Source organism: Nansenia antarctica (assembly GCF_963989245.1).
Source record: "Nansenia antarctica genome assembly, chromosome: 17".
Classification (NCBI taxonomy): domain Eukaryota; kingdom Metazoa; phylum Chordata; class Actinopteri; order Argentiniformes; family Microstomatidae; genus Nansenia; species Nansenia antarctica.
This window is the reverse complement of record NC_137687.1, coordinates 13,842,631-13,864,561: the sequence shown is the minus strand read 5'-3', so window position 1 is coordinate 13,864,561 and position 21,931 is coordinate 13,842,631. Positions and strand designations below refer to the sequence as shown.

Genomic DNA, 21,931 nt, shown 5'->3' with positions numbered 1-21,931 from the left:
GATTAATCTATCAAATCTAGTGACGACAATTGAGATAAGTTCTGAAAATTCTTGCAGGAATACTGATAATGAGCATCTTGGTGGTCGATATACTGTAATGATAAGGACTGGTATTTCTGCTTTGAGCTCAAGAGCATAATATTCGAATGATGTGACTTCACCCAGGTCAATGTCCTTGAAAAAGAGATTAGCTGAATAAATAGCTGCAATGCCTCCTCCTTTCTTGTTTTGTCTAATTGACTGCTGATAATTATAGTTTGGGGGGCACGTTTCTATTATGGTCCCTAAACCTTCGGTATTGGTTAACCATGTCTCGACTAAGAATATACAATCTAGCTTATTCTTGGTTATCAGGTCATTAATCAAGAATGATTTCTTTTTCAAAGCCCTGACATTAAAAAGAGCTAATTTCAGCTGGATGAACTTTGCATCACAGTTTGGATACAGAGGGCCCTATTATGCACTTCATAAGTCTTAAGCAATAAGACGAGGCGGTAGATCTAAACTTAAGACGTGGAGGCGTGGTCAAGGCCACTTTGCTATTATGCGTGCGGTAGTGGGCGCCTAAAACCCGGCGCTAAGCAAAGAAATTAGTCATGGGTGTGTTTTGGGCGTCTTCTCAATCAACCCAATCAGCGTGCCAGGTGCCATTCCCTTTAAGAACCGGCTGCGTTAAGTCATTAGCGCTATGCTATTATGAAAGTCCTAAGAAGGAGGTCAGCGCGCTTCTCGGCCTCTCCTTTCTGAAATAAAGCATTTATACTGTGACCGTAATTGACGTCTTGCCGTGGAGCCACGTGCGTGTTCATGTGTGCCCACATGCATGCGCAAACCGCGGAGGCGCGCTCGTGTTTCAAAACGTGCATGAAGTCTAAACTTAAGAACTTTTCAAACCACTTCTTAGCGCTAGGAGCAAAGTCAGATCGCATAATAGCAGGGGCGCCTAGCGCACTTCATTAACATATGAACACTCCCACAATGAGTAATATATGCACGGGAGTATTACGTCTTATGTGTGGGCGCCTATCGACACCTGCATAATAGCAGTAGCGCGTATGAAGCGCATAATAAGGGTGGTAGGTCTTAACCTGGCGGTGCGTCTTAATTAAGACTTAAGACGGCAAGTTAAGAAATGCATAATAGGGCCCACAGTGTCCTTGCTGGATGAGAGAGTGTTCTGGGTTTTCTTTGATGGGGGTGGGGAGGGGGGGCGGGATGGGGGGCTTTGGGTGTGCGAAGCCCCCCATCCGCTACACAACAGTAATCACCGCGACAAACAGCTATATTAGATTTTGAAGAAAAAAAATATGATTTTGAATTTTTTTTTTTTTTTTTTTTTACATTTGTTTTTCAGATTTTATCCCTTTTTCACCCAATTTGGTAGCCAATTTAACCCAACTTAGCATCCAATTATCCCCTGCCTATTGCATTGGATCCGCCGCCCGACCCCGTGGCCGGCAGTCCCAGAGGAGGGCGCCAGGCAGACTAGGCTGACTGGCTCCTCGAGCCCAGTACTGTTATTCCGGCACCCCAGGGGGCGGTGTTGCGCGACGGATCCTAGTCCAGAAATACTCCTATACCCCCCCTCGGAAGCGGCCGGCCAATATGCCGCTTCCCGTGTGCCTCGGCCATTATCTGGATCTGGCGAGCCGGGATACGAACCCCGGCCCCGGTGGGCAGCATGCACTAGCGGCCAGTGCGTAGACCGCTACACCACCGCGGGGCGGCTATATTTTAATATGATGACCGGAATATATCACGTTTGTCCGATAAATCGAATTCTTCCCGGACACGATGTCCGACGGCAAATTTTTCTAATGGAAACCCTGATTCACATATTCACAAACATATACACATATAAGATAAACATTTATGAACATGTCTTATGTCCATTGTTCAGTGTTCTGATGGTCCATGGGTAGAAACTGTTGGACAGCCTGTTTGTTCTAGCCTTTATGCTCCTGTACCTCACTCCAGAGCGCATCAGGCTGAACAGGTGGTGACCAGGGTGGAGGTGGTCTTTAAGAATCATTCCTGCTCTGGAGAGGCACCGAGAGCGTGCCACGTCATCCAGGGAGGGCAGGGGACAGCCGATTTTTTTTCTGCTGACTTCACCACTCTCTGCATGAATGAATTAATGAATGAATGGACTTTATTGTCATTGCTACAGTACAGGTACCAAACAACGAAATTTAGGAGGGGTGGCTCCCCTGGTGTTAGGAAAGGGAAAAAAAACACTTTTAGAAAAAGAAAAAATCACAAGAAGGTAAGGAGCTGGTTTACATAAATAAAGGCTATGTACACAATCCACTGTACTATACTGCACAGATAGTCAACTAGGGTTGTCATATTGCACAATAGTATTTTTCACGTTATTTAAAGTGTCACAGTTTGCAGGCTTGAAATGTACATGTTTGTGCCTCAGCACTACACCTGATTTTTTCCGTCCAGCAGCTGCCATACAATCCGTCCAGACTGTCCAGGGCCCAGAACTTAGGTCTTTGCTGTGTTCAGGGCCTGGACGGCCCTGTGGTAGAAGCAGTTCTTCAGTCTGTTTGTCTTAGCGGCCAGGGTCCTGAACCTCCTTTTCGAGGGCAGCCTGGTAAAGTGTACGTGCCCAGGGTGGGTCGGGTCCCTGGAGATCTTTGAGGCCTTCCTGAGACAGCGTGTGTTGTACAGCTCTTCCAGAGAGGGGAGGGGGGCGCCGGTGATCTTCTGTGCTGTTCTCACTACTCTCTGTAGCGCATTTCTCTCCGCTGTTGTGCAGCTGGAGAACCAGTTGCAGATGCCGTAGGTGAGGATGCTCTCCACTGCGCCGCGGTAGAAGGCCACCAGTATCTCCTGCAGTCTCTTTTTGTCCACTACTTATGGTGATCTTGACCAAACAATAAACCAGGTTGGTGCAACCAAGCCTAAATTAGTTTGGTCTTTACTCTAGCTAAATCTAATGACAACTGAACAAAAAAAGAGAAGCAGAGCAAATATAAGTAAGAAGACACACCCCCTTCCACTCACTGTCCCACAGTTGGTGAACTTTTACGCTTGTGACTAGATTTTACGCTAATCAGGAGGACAATGTGATATACTTCCAGTAACTACAGGCACCTAGTGACTAGATTTTACGCTAATCAGGAGGACAATGTGATATACTGCCAGTGTCTAACGTTTACGTTAGTAACTGTGCTTCAATCCACATTTTTTTTTCTCAAATGATTGTTAATTTGCTCATTGTTTGTTTCTTTGTTGGTCTTGGTAGGTTTCATTGTTAATTCTTGTAATATATAAATTATTTTGTGCAAATTCTGGTTGTGCGCCGACCATCAAGTGTCATTTTTGTTGATGATGAATAGGGGGCAGGTAATTATAAGATTTTCTTCTTCCTGCTCCTTTTTTGCCCTTGGGGAAATTAATTAATTGTATAGGGCACATAAAAATGTATGACAATCTCATGTGCAAAAATAAATAAATGAAATGAAATGAAAACATAAGGAGACACCACACATCCATTCTTCAGGATTCTTCTTGGATTCTAGTGACAACCAATCATTTGAAAAGAAGTTGAAATATTGCACGTTACTGCATGCTGCTGCTACCGCCATTTCAGCTGTGTGAGCCGACTCAGTCGAGCAAAGTCAGTGCTTTTTGTAGTAACGTTAGGCCAGCCTAGATCTTGGATTTAACAGCCTTGTTCGTATTGTGTGTGGTGTGCTCCGATATTCCCATTTCAGCACCCCACATACATAAAGATTATCGTTACGACAGTCTTTAGTTTCATCAACGAAAACAGTTGTTCACACACGTGCTGCCAAACATAGACGGCGTGCGAGCAACTTGGGTGCGCAGCTCAGGCATTGTGTCGGGGATGAAACGAGCAAACTCAGCAGCGCCACGGACGCCATTATTTTGCCTTCAGTATGTCATTACAGCTCCATTTGGAGATTTGCTGATGCACTTTCCACGTCAACTGCAAATGGATTGCTGAGCAGTTGAAGCCTGCTTTTTTGGGCTTCAAAGTCGGAAAATCTCCGCCTGAATTCGGCGGTTTGTCAGCAAACTGTGTACTCGGGAACACTGTGCTGCTGCTGCTCATGACGAGTACTGAAGTGAAGAGGAGACGCGGGGTCGCGCTCACTCGCGGGCACTCGGTACGCGCCAATGCACTCGCAGTGCATCTTGGGACTTGTAGTATTATGGTGCTGCGGGCACATAATACTGCGGGCCGGTTTTAATAGTAATTAAATATCATCCCGCGGGCGAGAGAGTAGTAAGTAAGTAAGTAAGTAAAGCTTTATTTATATAGCACCTTTCATACAAGAAATGCAGCTCAAAGTGCTTTACAACAGGAATAAGAACATAAAGTGAATATAAAAACATATATAAAAACATATACATGCATAGAATGAATATAAAAGCAGGGGGAAACACTCAAAAGAAAAGGTAAAACAGTGTTTGCGCTCTCTAGCGCAACCTTCTCCACCTCGGAGAGACTGATTGTTTCCCATCTTCACACCAACTTAAATCCTTTGCCTATGAACATATTTACTACCACTTGCCTAATGGCAAGACTGGGCTTTATTTTATTTCCACACCAATTTAAGTCTTTCGCCTATGAAAATATTTACTACCACTTGCCTAATGGCAAGACTGGGCTTTATTTTATTTCCACACCAATTTAAGTCTTTCGCCTATGAAAATATTTATTACCACTTGCCGAATGGCAAGACTGGGCTTTATTTTATTTCCACACCAACTTAAATCTTTGCCTATGAAAATATTTACTACCACTTGTTGTTATTACCAAGTCCAGGGTGTTGCCATGTTGATGTGTAGCATGGTGTGTTGTGTAAGTCCAAAACTGTCCAGTAGGTTCAAGAGCTCTATGCTTTTGGGGTCATCCTTCTTATTAATATGAATGTTCAAATCTCCATTCAAGATTAATCTATCAAATCTAGTGACGACAATTGAGATAAGTTCTGAAAATTCTTGCAGGAATACTGATAATGAGCATCTTGGTGGTCGATATACTGTAATGATAAGGACTGGTATTTCTGCTTTGAGCTCAAGAGCATAATATTCGAATGATGTGACTTCACCCAGGTCAATGTCCTTGAAAAAGAGATTAGCTGAATAAATAGCTGCAATGCCTCCTCCTTTCTTGTTTTGTCTAATTGACTGCTGATAATTATAGTTTGGGGGGCACGTTTCTATTATGGTCCCTAAACCTTCGGTATTGGTTAACCATGTCTCGACTAAGAATATACAATCTAGCTTATTCTTGGTTATCAGGTCATTAATCAAGAATGATTTCTTTTTCAAAGCCCTGACATTAAAAAGAGCTAATTTCAGCTGGATGAACTTTGCATCACAGTTTGGATACAGAGGGCCCTATTATGCACTTCATAAGTCTTAAGCAATAAGACGAGGCGGTAGATCTAAACTTAAGACGTGGAGGCGTGGTCAAGGCCACTTTGCTATTATGCGTGCGGTAGTGGGCGCCTAAAACCCGGCGCTAAGCAAAGAAATTAGTCATGGGTGTGTTTTAGGCGTCTTCTCAATCAACCCAATCAGCGTGCCAGGTGCCATTCCCTTTAAGAACCGGCTGCGTTAAGTCATTAGCGCTATGCTATTATGAAAGTCCTAAGAAGGAGGTCAGCGCGCTTCTCGGCCTCTCCCTTCTGAAATAAAGCATTTATACTGTGACCGTAATTGACGTCTTGCCGTGGAGCCACGTGCGTGTTCATGTGTGCCCACATGCATGCGCAAACCGCGGAGGCGCGCTCGTGTTTCAAAACGTGCATGAAGTCTAAACTTAAGAACTTTTCAAACCACTTCTTAGCGCTAGGAGCAAAGTCAGATCGCATAATAGCAGGGGCGCCTAGCGCACTTCATTAACATATGAACACTCCCACAATGAGTAATATATGCACGGGAGTATTACGTCTTATGTGTGGGCGCCTATCGACACCTGCATAATAGCAGTAGCGCGTATGAAGCGCATAATAAGGGTGGCGGTAGGTCTTAACCTGGCGGTGCGTCTTAATTAAGACTTAAGACGGCAAGTTAAGAAATTCATAATAGGGCCCACAGTGTCCTTGCTGGATGAGAGAGTGTTCTGGGTTTTCTTTGATGGGGGTGGGGAGGGGGGGCGGGATGGGGGGCTTTGGGTGTGCGAATTGGGGGGGTAGCTAGATTCAGGATACAGGATGAGATGAATGCAGAGACCTGTGCATGCGTCCCCTCTGAGGGGGATGAAATCACAGGGTTTGAAGGGAGGGGGAAGTGGAAGGGTGGTGCCCAGAGGGGGCTAGGGTAGGGGCGAGGTGGTGTGTCGTGGAGGGTTGTGAAGGGGGCAGGTGGAGTATCCCAAAGAGGGGTAGAGGCCTGGGGGTTTGTGGGTGGGGGGTTGGGAGTCGCTGGAACTGACACCTCTGCTAGTTGAACAGCAGAGGCAGGGTCCAGCGCTGTGAGGGTGGGAGAGGCCTTCTCCTTGAGGTCCCTGTCTTGTGGTGCATCAGCTGTTGACCTGTCCTTGTGGCTGGGGAGACCGGCATCTGTGGCTGAGTCATTTGATTGTGGGCTGTCCTTGTTCTTATCTACTGTTGGGTGGTTGATGGAGTAAAGTAGGTTAGAGGTGAACAGCGCCTCTCCTGCTCTGTTGAGTCGATTCTTGCTGAAGAGGTCTCTGCATTCCCAAAATAGATTGAAATTGTCAATATAGTTTACTTCATGCAGGTGACAAGTAGTTGATAGCCATGTGCTTATTCCGAGTAGCCTGCTGAATCTGTTAACTCTCCGTCCATTTGAAGGCAGGGGACCACTAATGTATGATTCAACATTCAAGGATCTCAACATCTTTAGGAGTTTGACAAAGTCACGTTTCAGTATTTCTGATTGCTGTTTGGCTATGTCATTGGTTCCAACATGTAGAATAATCTTGTTCACATCTTCATGGGCAGACAGGATTTCTGGGATTTTTTCTGTTATGTTATAAACCATCTCATCAGGGAAGCAGTATGCTTTTATGTTCCTCTTACTGCCAATATTGATATGCTTTACAGCAGAGTCACCAATAATTAAAGTTGCTATTGATTGATAGATTGATAGATTGATTGATAGATACTTTATTTATCCCCGTGGGGAAATTCATTGTGCCACGCCACTCCACTAAAAACCACACATAACAACACAACACAACATAAAGGACAGACAACAACACTGGGCCAGCCATGTACAGTATATAAAAAACAGTGAGATCTGATATAAAAGTGGATTAAAAGGATGGCTATAGTTATTTATATTAAAATACTAAAAAAGTGATGATGATGATTAAAATAAATAATAAATACAAATTCAGGAGCCTTGACCCCGGCTGCTACTTTAGTTGCCATTGAACAGTCTTAGTGCAGCCGGGATAAATGATTTTTTATATCGCTCCGTCCGGGAGCGGATCGTAATGAACCGCCCTCTGCGGCGGCTGCTGGTTTGCCCAGCGAGGACATGATGGAGGGGGTGGTTGGGGTTGTCCCTGATGGACAGCAGCTTACTCCTAGTCCTTCTCTCCACCACCGTCCCCAGAGAGTCCAGGCTCCTTCCCACCACTGAACCCGCCTTTTTTACGAGCTTGTCCAGCCGTCCGGTATCCCTCTTGGTGATGTTTCCCCCCCAGCAGACTGCAGCGTAGAAGAGAATGCTGGCCATGACAGACTGGTAAAACATGGCCAGCATCTCTCCACACACTTCAAAAGACCTAAGTCTTCTTAAGAAGTACAGCCTGCTCTGGCCCTTCTTATAAAGTGCCTCTGTGTTGGTGGACCAGTCCAGTTTGTCGTCCAGATGCACCCCCAGGTACTTGTAGGTCTTCACCACCTCGATATCCTCGCCCCGGATGTTAATGGGCAACCGAGGTGGCTTAGACCTACGGAAGTCTATAACTAGCTCCTTGGTCTTGGTTTGGTTGAGGAGCAGACCATTCCTCTCGCTCCAGACGCTGAAGGCTCCTATCAGATCCCTGTACTCCCCCTCCCGTCCGTCCCTCACGCACGCCACTATGGCTGTATCGTCAGAGTACTTCTGTACGTGGCAGGACTCAGAGTTGTATTTGAAGTCTGATGTGTACAGGGTGAACAGGAAGGGAGCCAGCACAGTTCCCTGCGGAGCCCCGGTGTTGCTCACTACTGTGTCCGAGACACAGTTCCCCAGCCTGACTGACTGTGGCCGTCCAGTGAGGTAGTCCATGATCCAGGATGTAGTGGAGGGATCAACCCCCATATCTGAAAGCTTCTCTCGGAGTAGAAGAGGCTGGATGGTGTTAAAGGCACTTGAAAAGTCAAAGAACATTATCCTCACCTGACTTCCCGGCTCATCCAGGTAGGAGTAAGCACGATGGAGGAGGTAGAGGACAGCGTCATCCACACCAACTTTTTCCTGGTACCCGAACTGCAGGGGATCACGTGCATGTTCAGTCTGTGGTCTCAGATGTCTCAGAAACAGCCGCTCCAGTGTCTTCATACTATGTGAAGTGAGGGCAACCGGTCTGTAGTCGTTGAGCTCGGCCGGGCGCCCAGTTTTGGGTACTGGCACGAGACATGATGTTTTCCACAGAACCGGCACCGTCCCTGACTGTAAACTCAGGTTGAAGAGCTTCTGGAGGGGCTCAGCCAGTTGGTCTGCACAGACCTTCAGCAGCCGCGAGCACACCCCATCAGGACCCGCCGCCTTTCCAGGGTGCAGCCTCTTCAGCTCCGCCCTTACCTCCTCCACTGTGAGGGACAGGGGGGGAGGGCTTGGTGGGAGAGGGGGGGAGAGGAGGGGAAGGGGAGGGGAGGGGAGGGGGGGGGGGAGGGGAGGGGAAGGGGGCCCAGCCGTGCTGCCGAGCCTGTAGCTGTGGGATGTGGGGGAGGCTGGTGGAGCGGGAGAGGTAGTAGGAGGGGCAGCAGGGACAGAGTAGGCACCGGCCGCTGAGTCAAACCTGTTAAAAAAGTGGTTGAGCTCATTGGCCTTAGCCAAGTCTGGGACCGCTGCCTGACTGTTCTTCCGTTTGTAGCCGGTGATGGTCTTCATCCCCTTCCACACCTCTCTGGTGTTGCTGTGTTGCAGCTTCCTCTCCACCTTGTTCTTGTAGTCCACCTTGGCCTGTTTCATACTCCTCTTCAGCTCTTGTTGTATCAGCCTGCGCTTCTCTCTGTCCCCCTCTCTATAGGCAGCCTTTTTTTGGTTCAGTAGTAGCTTGATGTTACAGGTAATCCATGGTTTATTGTTGGGAAAGCAACGCACCTTCCTCGTCGGAACTATCATGTCCCTGCACCATGTCAAATAGTCAGTGCAGCAGTCAACCATCCTGTCCACAGCTGTGCGCCCCCTATTACCTTCTGTGTTCTGTAGTTCCACCCAGTCTGTGCATTCATAACAGGCCCTGAGGGTCTCACAGGCCTCCGGTGTCCACTTCCTGAGTGTCCTGGTGGTCACAGGCTGCCTCATAACACAGGGTTTGTAGGAGGGCTGGAGTAGGACCAGGTTGTGATCTGACCTGCCAAGTGGTGGGAGTGCTGAGACAGTGTATGCCTCCTTGGCATTTGCATACAGTAGGTCGAGGGTCTTATTCTCTCTGGTGGGACAGTCAACATACTGCACAAATCCAGTTAGGTGATGAGACAGGCTGACATGGTTGAAATCCCCCGAGATTACAATGAATGCATCGGGGTGCTGGGTCTGAATTCTCGCGACAGTATCGTGGATGACGTCACACGCTGTTGCCGGAATTGCTCTCGGAGGAACGTACACAACAATTGCAACGTTGTGAGAAAACTCTCTCGGAACATAATATGGTCGGAGTCCAACTACCAATAGTTCAGCATCCTGACAGCATATCCTCTCCTTCACCGTGACATGACCCGGATTACACCAGCGATTATTCACGTACAGGATCAGTCCCCCACCTTTACTCTTGCCACTCGTCCTCGCATCTCTGTCCGCTCGCACTGCAGTGAAGCCGGCTATCTCCACACATGAGTCGGCGATGTTGTCATTTAGCCAGCTCTCAGAGAAGCACATCAGGCTGCACTCCCGATACACTGGATTATGCATCACGAGTGCCTCCAACTCGTCACATTTGTTGGGTAAGGAGTTAACATTTCCCATTACGATTGATGGTAGAAACGGCTTGTATCTCCACCGCCTCCTCGATTTAGCTTTTAGCTTCGCTCCAGCTCTGCACCCCCGGTATTTCTTCTTCCGTAGTTCCTTCGGTAATGAGTGTTTGAAACCCTCATGTTTTGCAGTCTCTCTTAGTGCAAAGAGGGCACTTCTAGTATAAACAGCTCTGGCTGAGGTTGTAACATTAGACATTATACAACAACAAAAAAACCGACAAACATTAGAAACAGAGCAGCGAGACCTGCTGCCGCTCAGAACGGCGCAACGCCAGGGCAACGACAGGGCTATTGGTCTTGTCGCATCATTACCGTGGTGCTGCTTAAGCCTGGTAGCTGGCTTTAAGGTGGGCCCTGAACTAGCATTGTTAGCTTGTGCTGTAGCATCATTATCTTGCAGCCCCTTTAATCCAGGCTCACACAGTAGCCGTTGGGTAGCCAGTGACGGCCAGCCGGTCGCGGTACTAATCTCAGGTTGAGAGTCACTGTCTGCGGGAAGCAGAGTCAAGGGCGCCGGCTTTCCCCGACGGGCATTCAGAGGGAAAGTATCGTTTTCAGTGGGCCGGGTGCTACTCACGTTAGCATTCTGACTCGGTGCCACTCGGTTTGCAGAGTCCTTCAGTTGAAATATCTTTGTTTCAAGTACTGCAATCTTCTGTAGATATCCGCTGCAGCCTCTGCAAGGCGACATGTGTCCGCGCCGAGAGGATATTCTGCCCGGTGTCCGAGAGACAAAAAATAAGCAAAAGCGAGAAAGCAAAATAAGCAAAAGAGGATATAAAAGAATGTAGTAAAAGCTATATAAAAAACGTAAAATAAAGAAATAAAAGAAGTTAAAACTATAAAAAAAGAAGCAAGAAAAAAGGAGAGGAGAGGAGCGAGGGAGAAGCACGTCTAATCTACTCAGAAGCAGGAAGCAGCAGAAGAGAGAGAACTCAATCACGGGCCTGATCTGGCCCGCGGGCCTTGACTTTGACACATGTGGTCTAGACTCTAGTGACTAGTATCTAGTAACTCCACAAACATTGAAGCTGAGTTGCACCAACATGGTTTAACTTTTAAACTGGATTAAATCAAGATGTATCTACTAATCCTGTTGCACCACTTTAAACCTAGTTTATACATTAAGTTTACAATAAACGCTAGTTAAATCTAAACCTTTGGGAACATCATTTTAATTTCATTTAAAACTAGATTCAATTAAAGTCCGTTAAACCAGTCATTTTAAACCTAGTCTACACATGGGATATTTGTTCGTAGGTGTATGTTAGGTCTATTTCAGTTTTATTGACAACTTGGCTGCATATCTTCACTATATATTATACAGCTCTCGAAAAGAATTTGAGAGACCAGATTCCAAATTGTTCTTAAATCAGCAACTCTACATGGCAGTGATTCCATTCCAGTGTCTGTTGAAATCCAACACAGGCTAGTGAGGTACTGATTAGGGTTAGGGTGTCATCACTATCTTTTTTTGCAATATGACCAGCTGGACGGCAAAGACTGTGCTAGTTGTACTAGCCAGTATGCTTACTAGTACCTACAAAAAATAACCATTGCCCATGCCAAATGAGTTGAAAAGGAACATTTTGAGTGAGGAAAAGAAGGGTTTAAGGTGTAGCCTGAAGAGATGGGTCTTCAGTCTCCGACGGGAGATGGGTAGTGGCCTTGGTCCTCCTCTTCCCTCTGCAGCACAGGAGTCTGAGCTGGGCGGCGGTGGAGAGCAGGAGGAGCGTCCCAGCAGCCAGCAGCAGCAGCAGCAGCACATCCACAGAGTGGTACACATACCAGGGCATCCTGTAGGCCTCTGTACGCAGGTGAGACGCCCCCCTGTGACGCATTACAAACTCCACCCAGAAGATGGCTCTGGGACAGCCTCTGCATGCTCTGCCTGTAGCGGCCGTGGTGGAGAACCTCGTCCAGGGCCTGCTGGAAGGTGTGTCCTCTAACACTGGCCAGATCCAGGATCCTGGTGGCACCTGTAGGAGAAAATTATTACTTTTAATAATAATAATAATAAGAAGAAGAAGAAGAAGAAGAAGAATACATTAGACTTATATAGCGCTTTTCTAGACACTCAAAGACGCTAAACTGATTACAAAGACCTGATTGCTCTCTTTTCTCTTGACCTGCACCTAGAGAGACTGAGCCATCTGAAGCAGTTCCTGGCCTTTGTGTTTCCTCAGGCCAGACCATCTAAAGCCAGACCAAACCAGTTTGTGGCCTGTGTGCCCCTCTTCCACCTTTGTGTCTCTAATGGTGCTTTTCCACTAGAGGGCTGACCCGGGTCAGCCCAGGCTGGCCTGCTTCTTTGGCGCTTTTCCATTTGTCGGCCTGGATCAGCATGGCGCGGTACGGCACGCTTCTTTAGCTACCCTTCGAGGGCAGGAACCTTTTTGAGAGCCGGAACCTTTTTGCCAGGCTGCGTGTGACGTGTGACGCTGCACACCGTTGATTGGTCAATGGAAATCGTCATCCCATGTTCATAGATTTCTTCACTAACCGCCATCTTTAAATACCACAACAGATTTCGCTCTATGTCACTACTGTTTCTGTAATAGCTTATTAATAAAGATTCGAAAAATTATGCTGACCATCGTATTATCTTAGTTTAATGTCATTTCAATGCATCATAGAACTTTTATTTACAACAAGCATAACAAAAAAAATGCTATTATGGCGATGTGCTGTGCCTATGGTGTTGCTGGTTGAAACTCCCGTTGACAGCGGGGGGAGAGAAGTTCTACCAGGGAATTCGCTCCGCGCTGTGTCGACCGTGATAAGAGTGTTGTATCGACACCATTCAAATGGTTTTGGATTCCCTGTCCTCTCCCCTATCCGGACACGTTTGAATTGTTATCCTAACCCACGGTAAAAAGACAAGACTATGCTGGCTAACTCCACCATCGGTATACGGTCATTTTGAGCCCTGAACCACCGTGGTGCCACCCTGAGAAGTGAACCGGGAGTAAACTCAATGAACCAGGAGTTCAACATGCGTCAAGTGCTTATATTCACTACGAGCAGTGTCGACATCGATCAGGCAGTAGCCATCTCATATGCTCATACAGTTCATAAAGCAGACAAGTGAAGGCAGTGGTTTTAAGGGTTCAAAAAACATGCCTTTATTATGTGTACATAGCTTCCTCTCTCTCTTTCTCTTTCTCTCCCAAAAACCACGGTTAATAATATACCACATGCCGAGGAAAAAGTATACGATAGCTTCAAGTTCCTCCATGTTGCTATTGTTGTGGCTGTGTTGTGTCTCGTGAAAATATACGTCACCACCATGGCGCGCTGTTATGACGCGTAACTCCGCCTACTATCTCCTACTCCTCCTACTCGTTCCTGGTCTCTTGTGTATAGTGGAAAAGCGCCAATACCCAGAACTGTTCAAAAGCGTGCCGAAGCGAGCTGACCCGACCCGAGCCGGGCACGATAGTGGAAAAGCGCCATAAGAGAAAGTAGGGGTCAATTCCCCCTATCCTCTAAATCACAGCTAGTCCCTCTTCATCACAGATGCAGACAGGAAATGCCTGTGATTGGCCTGTACCTCACCTGAGGGCGTGACTGTTACATCTGTATAAAAATGTATGTTTCCTCTGTGTTAAACACTTTTCTGAGGTGTTTCACTGTTAAAGACTTGTCTTGACATGCTTGTAAACTGTTCTCCTTTTGCAAAAGATAATAATAAATACCTTTTCTATATGCAATCTGAAGAAAGCAGGCTGCACTTTGATATTTTATATTTAGATACTGAAATAATTATTTTACACGCCTCTCTCCTGCAGGCGGAGCAGGTTGTCGTACTGGTCGAAGAACACGGGGATGCCCAGCACCGGGACGCCGTGGTAGATGGCCTCCTGGACTCCGTTGGTTCCTCCATGGGCCACGAAGGCTTTGGTCTGGGGGTGTCCCAGGAGGTCCTTCTGAGGCATCCAGTCAACCAGCAGAGTGTTGTTACCCACAGTGGAGGGACGCTCCCCGACATGTCTCCAGATCACCTAGTAGTAATAATAATAATAATAATAATAGTAATAATAATAATAATAATAATCATACATTAGACTTATATAGCGCTTTTCTACACACTCAAAGACGCTTTACAAACTGAAAAGCCTGAGTAGTAATAATAAAAAGAAACAAAAAGGTAAATAGAAGAAAGTATAGGGGTCTAATTATGGTAGTGCTGGGGACACATGGGAAGGGGAGGGGGAGAGGGTTAACTGGTGAAGGCTTTATTATATTATATTTATAATATATTATATTATATATATATTTATATTATTATATTATATTATATTATATTATAGTAGTAATATAAATATAAATATAACCAAATAAGTAAATATAATGGTGATGAAAATTGGTTCAACTTCACCTTACCTTATACCTGTGTTATAAACCTGTAATAACTAGCAACAACATTGAATTAGTATAATGTCACATTATACTTGATTTAGTAATTGCTTTTTTTCATACACAAGTGTTGTTTCAATAATACATTAAAGAGTTATTCTTTTTTTTCTACCTTCTTGAAAAATTAAATAGTACCTTCTGAGGCAGTTTGGCAAAGACACTGGCGATCTCTTCAGCGATATCGTTGTGTAGAGCATTGACCAGAGTCCCCAGAGACATGACAATCACCCCGTGCTCCCCGGCGCTCTGAACAAACTCCTCCATCTCTCTGGGAAGGGGCTGGGCCGGCTTACACTGGAATTCCCCCATGTAGACCACGTTGGGCATGGTGGGCTGGGGGAACTCAAACACAAAGTCTACCCTCATCAGCCAAATGTCCGCTTCTTGGATGAGGCTGATGATGTCACATCCTCCCTCAAAGTACTTATCGCAGATGGCATCATAGCTCGGCCCTATCAGGAACTTCTGTTGGAAGACGATGATGCTGTGGAAAAGCATGTTCTTGACCCTTTGGACAAACCTGCCCCAGACCAAACCTGTACCCGGTAGGTCCATCAATGACAACCTGCTCCTGGTGAGAGACCTCATCCTGCACTCCCAGGAGCGGAGGTCCCCTTTAGGCCTTCTCAGTCTGGATCAGGAGAAGGCCTTTGACAGGGTTAGCCATGGTTTCCTGCAGAGGGTGCTAAGAGGCATGAACTTCCCCCAGCACCTGCTCCACTGGACCGAACTCTGCTACAACAACATCACGAGCAGAGTTCGGATCAACAACCATATGACGGACCCCTTCCCTATCAGAGCTGGAGTACGGCAGGATGCCCTTGGGCCCCTCTGCTGTACGTCATCTACCTGGAGCCGTTCCTACGGAAGATCAGGAACTCCCCCAACATCATGGGCTACCCACTACCAGGGGCCCGGGGGGAGAGGCTCAAGGTGGTGGCGTACATGGACGACATCACCATCGTCGGCACAGATAGTCGCTCCATTGCCACGGCAACGAAAGTGGTAGAGGACTACTGTGCAGCCACTGGCGCCCTGATCAATAGGGGTAAGTGTGAGCTGTTTCTGTCGCGGCACTGGCACTGGCAGGAGAACCTGGCTACCTCCTTCCCTGTAAAGACGGAAAACATTAAGCTGCTGGGGATCACCTACCAGAAAGATGGAGGGGCCTCCGGCAGCTGGAAGGAGACCATCCGCCAAGTCCAAAAGAAGATCTGTGAGTGGAGTGCACGGCCCCTCACAATGACAGGCAAGATCCTGGTCCTGAAGGCTATTGTTCTTCCCATTCTCCTCTACCTGGGCAGGGTGTTTCCCCCAGACAGAGCAGCGTGCAGCACATGTTACTTGCACCAGACATGCCCACCAAGTCACAGCAGCTGCATTATACATCCTGCAACATCGGGCCTACAATAACTGTGACACAGATACAGAAGATGAGCCTTTGAGATTTAATGAATGGTGCCGAAAGAGGGGAGAGAGCTGCCCTCAATTCCAGTACTGGGCAACAGTCGTGGCATTGGAGCTGTGTTTACTGGTCTATGTGCGATCCCTGCGGCAGTCCTCTTTCAGCATGTACCTCGATGCTCTGACAGAACTCGTCCCCTGGTTCTTTGCACTGGACCACACTAACTAAGCCCGTTGGATCCCAGTTCATCTCCATGACATGTCTGAACTACCAACAAGACACCCAGATGTTGCCAGAGAATTTAATGCTGGAAATGTCACCATTCAGAAGACGAACCGGGTCTTCTCGGCAATCCCTTTCGACCAAGCACATGAGCAGAATAATCCTTGCAATCCTGCAAAGGATTCTCGACGAAGTATAACAAATTTACATTTTTATTTACGATTATGTTATAATTATGTTATTATTGTTTGTCCAATTATTTTTTAGCTCCTTAAAATAGGGGACTGTGTATAAAAATGGCTGCAATTCCTAAACGTTTCATACAATATTTTTGTTCAACCCCTTGAATTAAAGCTGAAAGTCTGCACTTCAATTCCATCTCGATTGTTTCATTTCAAATCCACTGTGGTGGCATACAGAGCCAAAATGATGTGTGTGTAATTTGTGTGTGTGTGTGTGCGTGTGCGTGTGCGTTTGTGTGTGTGTGTGTGCGTGCGTGACTATCTAGTGTTAACACCTCATTAACACCAGCTAAATTTATGATATTACTTTATATACCCATTTATGAGTTTAGTGACTTGTGTGAAAAGTGAATGAGTTTATTTCTCATGATCTTTGTGTGCCGACAGTGTATTTAACTGGTAGTCATAAACATCACAAGGGGCGACACAAACCACCATTGTGATAGATTAGTAGTCAGATATAAAATATCAGCTGAGACCAATAACAAGAGAAGAGAATATACTGTAAAGGTATGTCTGAGAGTTTGTTATATGAACTCATTAACACGTTGCTCTTTTTGGTACCATAGAAATACACTTTGATGTACACTATTTCCTTATGGGGATCATATCAAAGCAAGGACATCGTTTATGGCACTCTACTCTTATCTTGTGGGTATTAAATGTAATTTAGTTCCTGGAACCTGACAGCATGAATAGTTCATTTTATGTTTATAATAAAGTTCCCACGAAACACAGAAAAGGCATTGGGGAGTGATTTCACTGAAAGCAGTTCTGCACATTGCAAGATCTTCAAAGTTCTTTTTCACAACTTAATATGAATATAGACAGGCATTGTTTATTAATGATGATCTTCTTTATCTACACCAGTGATGAAGTATTGTTAATTGTTATTGTTCATTGTTAATTTTATTTATTTATAATGCGCCCCCCATCCAACTTTTACATCGGCCAGGGGCGCAGCCCGGGTAAAGGAACAGATAAAGACAAAGACAAGGAACACAGAAAGCAATCAGACACAGACGACTTAAACGTAAATCTCAGGCATACAATTCACAACAAATAGGGAGAAGACTTAGGGAATATCATTTAGGAAGAGGTGGGTTTTTAACTTGGCTCTAAAGGAGTCCAGAGTGCGGGGAAAACTTGATGGCAGAAGGGAGCGCGTTCCACAGGGTCCTTGCTATCACCGCAAAGGCACGGTCACCCTTCCTCTTGAGGTTGGTACGTGGGACCCTCAGGCTGAGTTGGGCGTCGGACCTGAGCCTGGGTCTAGGCCTTGAGGAGGTAGACTGGTCCAGGAGGTCCTTGATGTAGGGTGGGGCGGGACTGTTGAGAGCTTTAAAAACAAAGGTGCAGATTTTGAACTTCACTCTCTTCTTCACTGGGAGCCAGTGAAGGGAGATGAGGACAGGGGAGATGTGGTCCCTCATTTTGGTGCCTGACACCAGCCTGGCAGCGGCATTTTGGACTAGCTGCAGGCGGTAGATGGTCTTATCAGGAAGTCCAGCATAGAGTGAGTTGCAGTAGTCGAGCCTAGATGAGATTAGCATGAGGACGACCCTCCTCAGGTCGCTGGGGGTGAGGAAGGACTTGATCTTGGCTATGATGCGTAGTTGGTAGAAACATGCCTTCACGACGGAGTTCACTTGTCGGTCAAGGTTAAGCTCGGAGTCAAAGATGACACCGAGGTTCTTGACATGTGGTCTGACAAGGGTGGACAGGCTTCCCATGTTGGTGCTGAGCTGAGTGATGGCGGTGGTGTTGCCGATGAGGAGGATTTCCCCCTTGCTCTCATTCAGCTGTAGGAAGCTCTGGGCCATCCACTCCTTCACATCGCGGAGGCAGTCCATCAGGCGCTTCAGATCGGCGGGGTCGTCAGTGTTGATTGACAGGTAGAGCTGGGTATCGTCCGCATAGCAGTGGAATGAGATCTTGTAGCGTTGAGGGATTAGACATAGGGGGAGCATGTAGAGGGAGAACAAGATGGGACCGAGGATGGAGCCCTGAGGGACCCCACAGGTGAGGTTGGCTTGTCTGGAGGAGCTGTCTGCTATGTGGAGAAGTAAGTATTACACAGACTGCAGTGAAAAACCTGTGTGGTTTAAATAATAATGGTCTACAAGGCTAGAACAAAGATGTTCAAACATCTTACATGCTAAATAATTGCATGAAAACTACACTCCAATTGTGTTGATCCCCTACCATCTAAGAGACTCAGGAAGTACAGGATCCTTAGGTCCTGTACCAGCAGGCTACAGAACAGCTTCTTTCACAGAGCTGTCACTCTGATAACCCCCCCGATACACACACACACACACACACACACACACACACACACAATGTACAAACAAATGTTTACATCGGCAAAGCGAGAGTGAAGATAAAAACAAACAAAAAAGAGTGTAATTTACGACTAGAATAAAGACGTTATTAAACAGAGCTGTGTGTATATATATAGTATACAGGTAGTTTAGTTTAGTTTAGTTTAGTTTATTAGTTTATTATATCGAGGACAATCCTAATACATGAACCATATAAAATATAGTAAAAAAAGGCAGCGTTAGCCTAGTCGGCTAATTTTCAGCTGAAGTCCCCGGCCAGTTGCAACATGGCATCCTGAAAAGTAACGTCATTAGTTAAAATAAAACATTTAAAAATTCTAAGAACACGTGGCTGAGACAAGGTACCCCAACATCACACTTGACAAAAAACACACGTAAGCAAGCTGAGGTGATTGAAGGGGCTACAACAAACACCACATACACACTTATGGGGGCAGCGACATTTCAAGCACATAGAAGCCACAGGACAATTACAGGCCACACAACATTAAGCACTTACAAACAGTTAAACAGTTAAACATTAAACAAAACAAAACATACAAAAAAAAGGCATTATGGGGAGGCAGCACAGAGAGGGATTAATGAGGACAAGTATAGTTCTGTGTCAGCCAGGCTTTCATGTGTGTTGTGAAGGTGGAGTAAGTATGTATGTCTTTGAGTTGGTTGGGTAGTGAGTTCCAGTTTTCTATTGCTATCACTGAGAAGGATTGCTTACTGAAGGTGCTTTTCCTGAATGGAACTATAAGGTCGCCACGAGAGGTGCTTCTGGTGGGCCGTAAGCTGTGGTCACGCTGGTTTATGAAAGAGTTAAGCGGGGGAGGAGCTTTGTTATGCAGAATTTTATGGATGAGACAGATGTTTTTGTATTTGATGGTGTCTTCCCAGCTAAGGTATTTACATTTGTCTAGGATGGTACAGTAGTGTGTGCTGTTTGGCTTCTGGTCCATGACCTTAAGGGTCCGCTTGTATAGGGTGGCTAATGGCTTTAGGGAAGTGCTGTATGCATGGCCCCAGCTTGTCAAACAATATGTGAGGTGCGACATAATTGATGCGTCCATGTATAGTCTGGCAGCACTCATGGTCAGTGAGCTTCTGATGTACCTGAAGTTTGCCAGGCCAAACTTCACCCTACCAGACACTTTCTTGATGTGCTCTTTGAAAGTCAGGTTTGAATCAATGATGATCCCTAAATATTTGAACGACGGAACTATACTAATGTTTTGCCCTGAAATGGTTATGTTTGCCGTGGTCATATTGTGTTGTTTGGAGAAGAACATTCCTACAGTTTTATTAACATTGAGCTGGAGGCAAGAGCTGTTGAGCCATTTGGTGACCTTTTCCATAGCAGAGCTAAGTTTGGCAGCTGCCAGGTGTTTGTTCTTGTCATGCACATACAAAACAGTGTCATCAGCATACATTTGTACATGCACTTCTGGGCAGACAGATGGTAGGTCGTTGATATATAGGCTAAACAAGAGTGGGCCAAGTATGGAGCCTTGTGGTACCCCGGTGCAAGACATGATGGTAGGTGAGCGCTGATTGTTTATCTGGACTAGCTGATTTCTGTCACTGAGATATGAGTCCAACCATTTAAGGGCTGATGGCAAGAAGTTAAAGGCAGACAGCTTGGTGATAAGGACCTGGTGATTGACTGTGTCGAAGGCTTTGCGGAGATCTAAAAACACAGCACCTACAACACCTCCTCTATCAACCATACCTTTGACCTTTTCTAGGAAGTAGCAGTTGGCCGTTTCTGTAGAGTGTAGGGTCCTAAAGCCAAACTGCATTGGATGAAGGGGAAATGGGCTATTGCTTAAAAAGTGAACGAGCTGCTCTGTAACCCACTTCTCAGTGACCTTGGAGATAATGGGTAAAATACTGATTGGCCTATAGTTACCAACATCCTGGGGGTCACCTGACTTGAAGATGGGAGAAACAATAGCTGTTTTCCAGGTACTAGGGACTGTTTCCTCAAGTATTGATTGGTTGATAATTTGTGTAATGGGGTGGACTAGGTGTTCTTTCAGAGATTTCAGCATTGTCGTGTCCATTCCATAGATATCCTTCGCTGTTGAGAGTTTGAGAGATGAAATTATGACTTGGGTTTTGTGTGCCGAGATGGGCTGAATGCTGAAAGAGGGCTTGGTTTCATCAAGTTCAACATTATTGTTGGTTATTTGAGGAAAATTCTGTGCGATCTCTTTTACAGAGTCAATGAAATATGTGTTAAAAGCTACAGCTATTTGGGCTGGATCTTGTGTTAAGTTGTCATTCAGTTTCAGCTGTATCTGTTTCCTAGGCCTGTGGTTGGTTCCCATGACATTTTGGATTTGTTCCCAGATCCGTTTGGTGTTTCCCTTTGCCTCTTTGATGATAGTAATGAAGAAATTAGCTTTAGCCTTTCTGATCATTTTGGTAACCTTGTTCCGGAGGGAGGTAAACCTATGCCTGTCACTGACTAGCTGTGGCTTATTCTCCAAAGCTCTCTTCAAAGCAAAGTCTCTTTCTTTTATCAGGTTAACTATCTCGGTGTTGAACCAGGGAAGGGAGTTGTTTTTTTTCTTTCCTTTCACTTTTTGAGTAAATGTGTTGACTAGACTTTGTAGTTTGATTGCTAGTGTCTTGGAGTCTACCTCTACGCTGTTCCCAGTGAGGATGTTATTCCAACCAATCTGTTGTACTGCTCTTTCAAAGTTATCCATTTCCTTGTGGGGGATCCTTAATTGCTCAACTGGATTAAATGGATGTTTAAAACGATTCTTAGTCAATTTTCTGGACAGTAGTGTCAGGTTATGATCAGAAAGACCAGTAATGAAATTATATGTCTTGACTACTCTTTCAGGCTTGTTGCTGAAGATCAGGTCTATCTGTGTCTGGGAGGATGCAGTTATTCTAGTTGGGCCATCTAGAAGTTGTTTAAACTCCAGACCGTCTGTGAGCTGCTTAAGGGGTTTCCTAATTGACTTGTCTAGCCAGTTACAATTCAGGTCACCAAGTACAATCACTTCTGTTTTTGAGTCACGAGTTAAATAAAGATAACTCGTGGACCATGCAGTTTTCAAAAATAAGCAGTTTTCAAATAAATGAGAACTGTGTAAACATTATGTACAGAGATCAGCATGGTGCAAATAGTGCAGATACCTATTTACA

The 21,931-nt window shown here is 45.7% G+C and overlaps 1 pseudogene across 1 annotated transcript; it reads right to left on the bottom strand.

The window, feature by feature from the left end:
- Positions 1-11,758: 11,758 nt before the first annotated feature.
- LOC308172399 (UDP-glucuronosyltransferase 2B31-like) lies at positions 11,759-15,155 on the bottom strand (annotated as a pseudogene). Its single transcript has 3 exons — positions 14,703-15,155; positions 13,923-14,152; positions 11,759-12,117 (listed from the first exon to the last, which is right to left on the bottom strand). The product of its transcript is annotated as a UDP-glucuronosyltransferase 2B31-like (transcript).
- Positions 15,156-21,931: the final 6,776 nt, after the last annotated feature.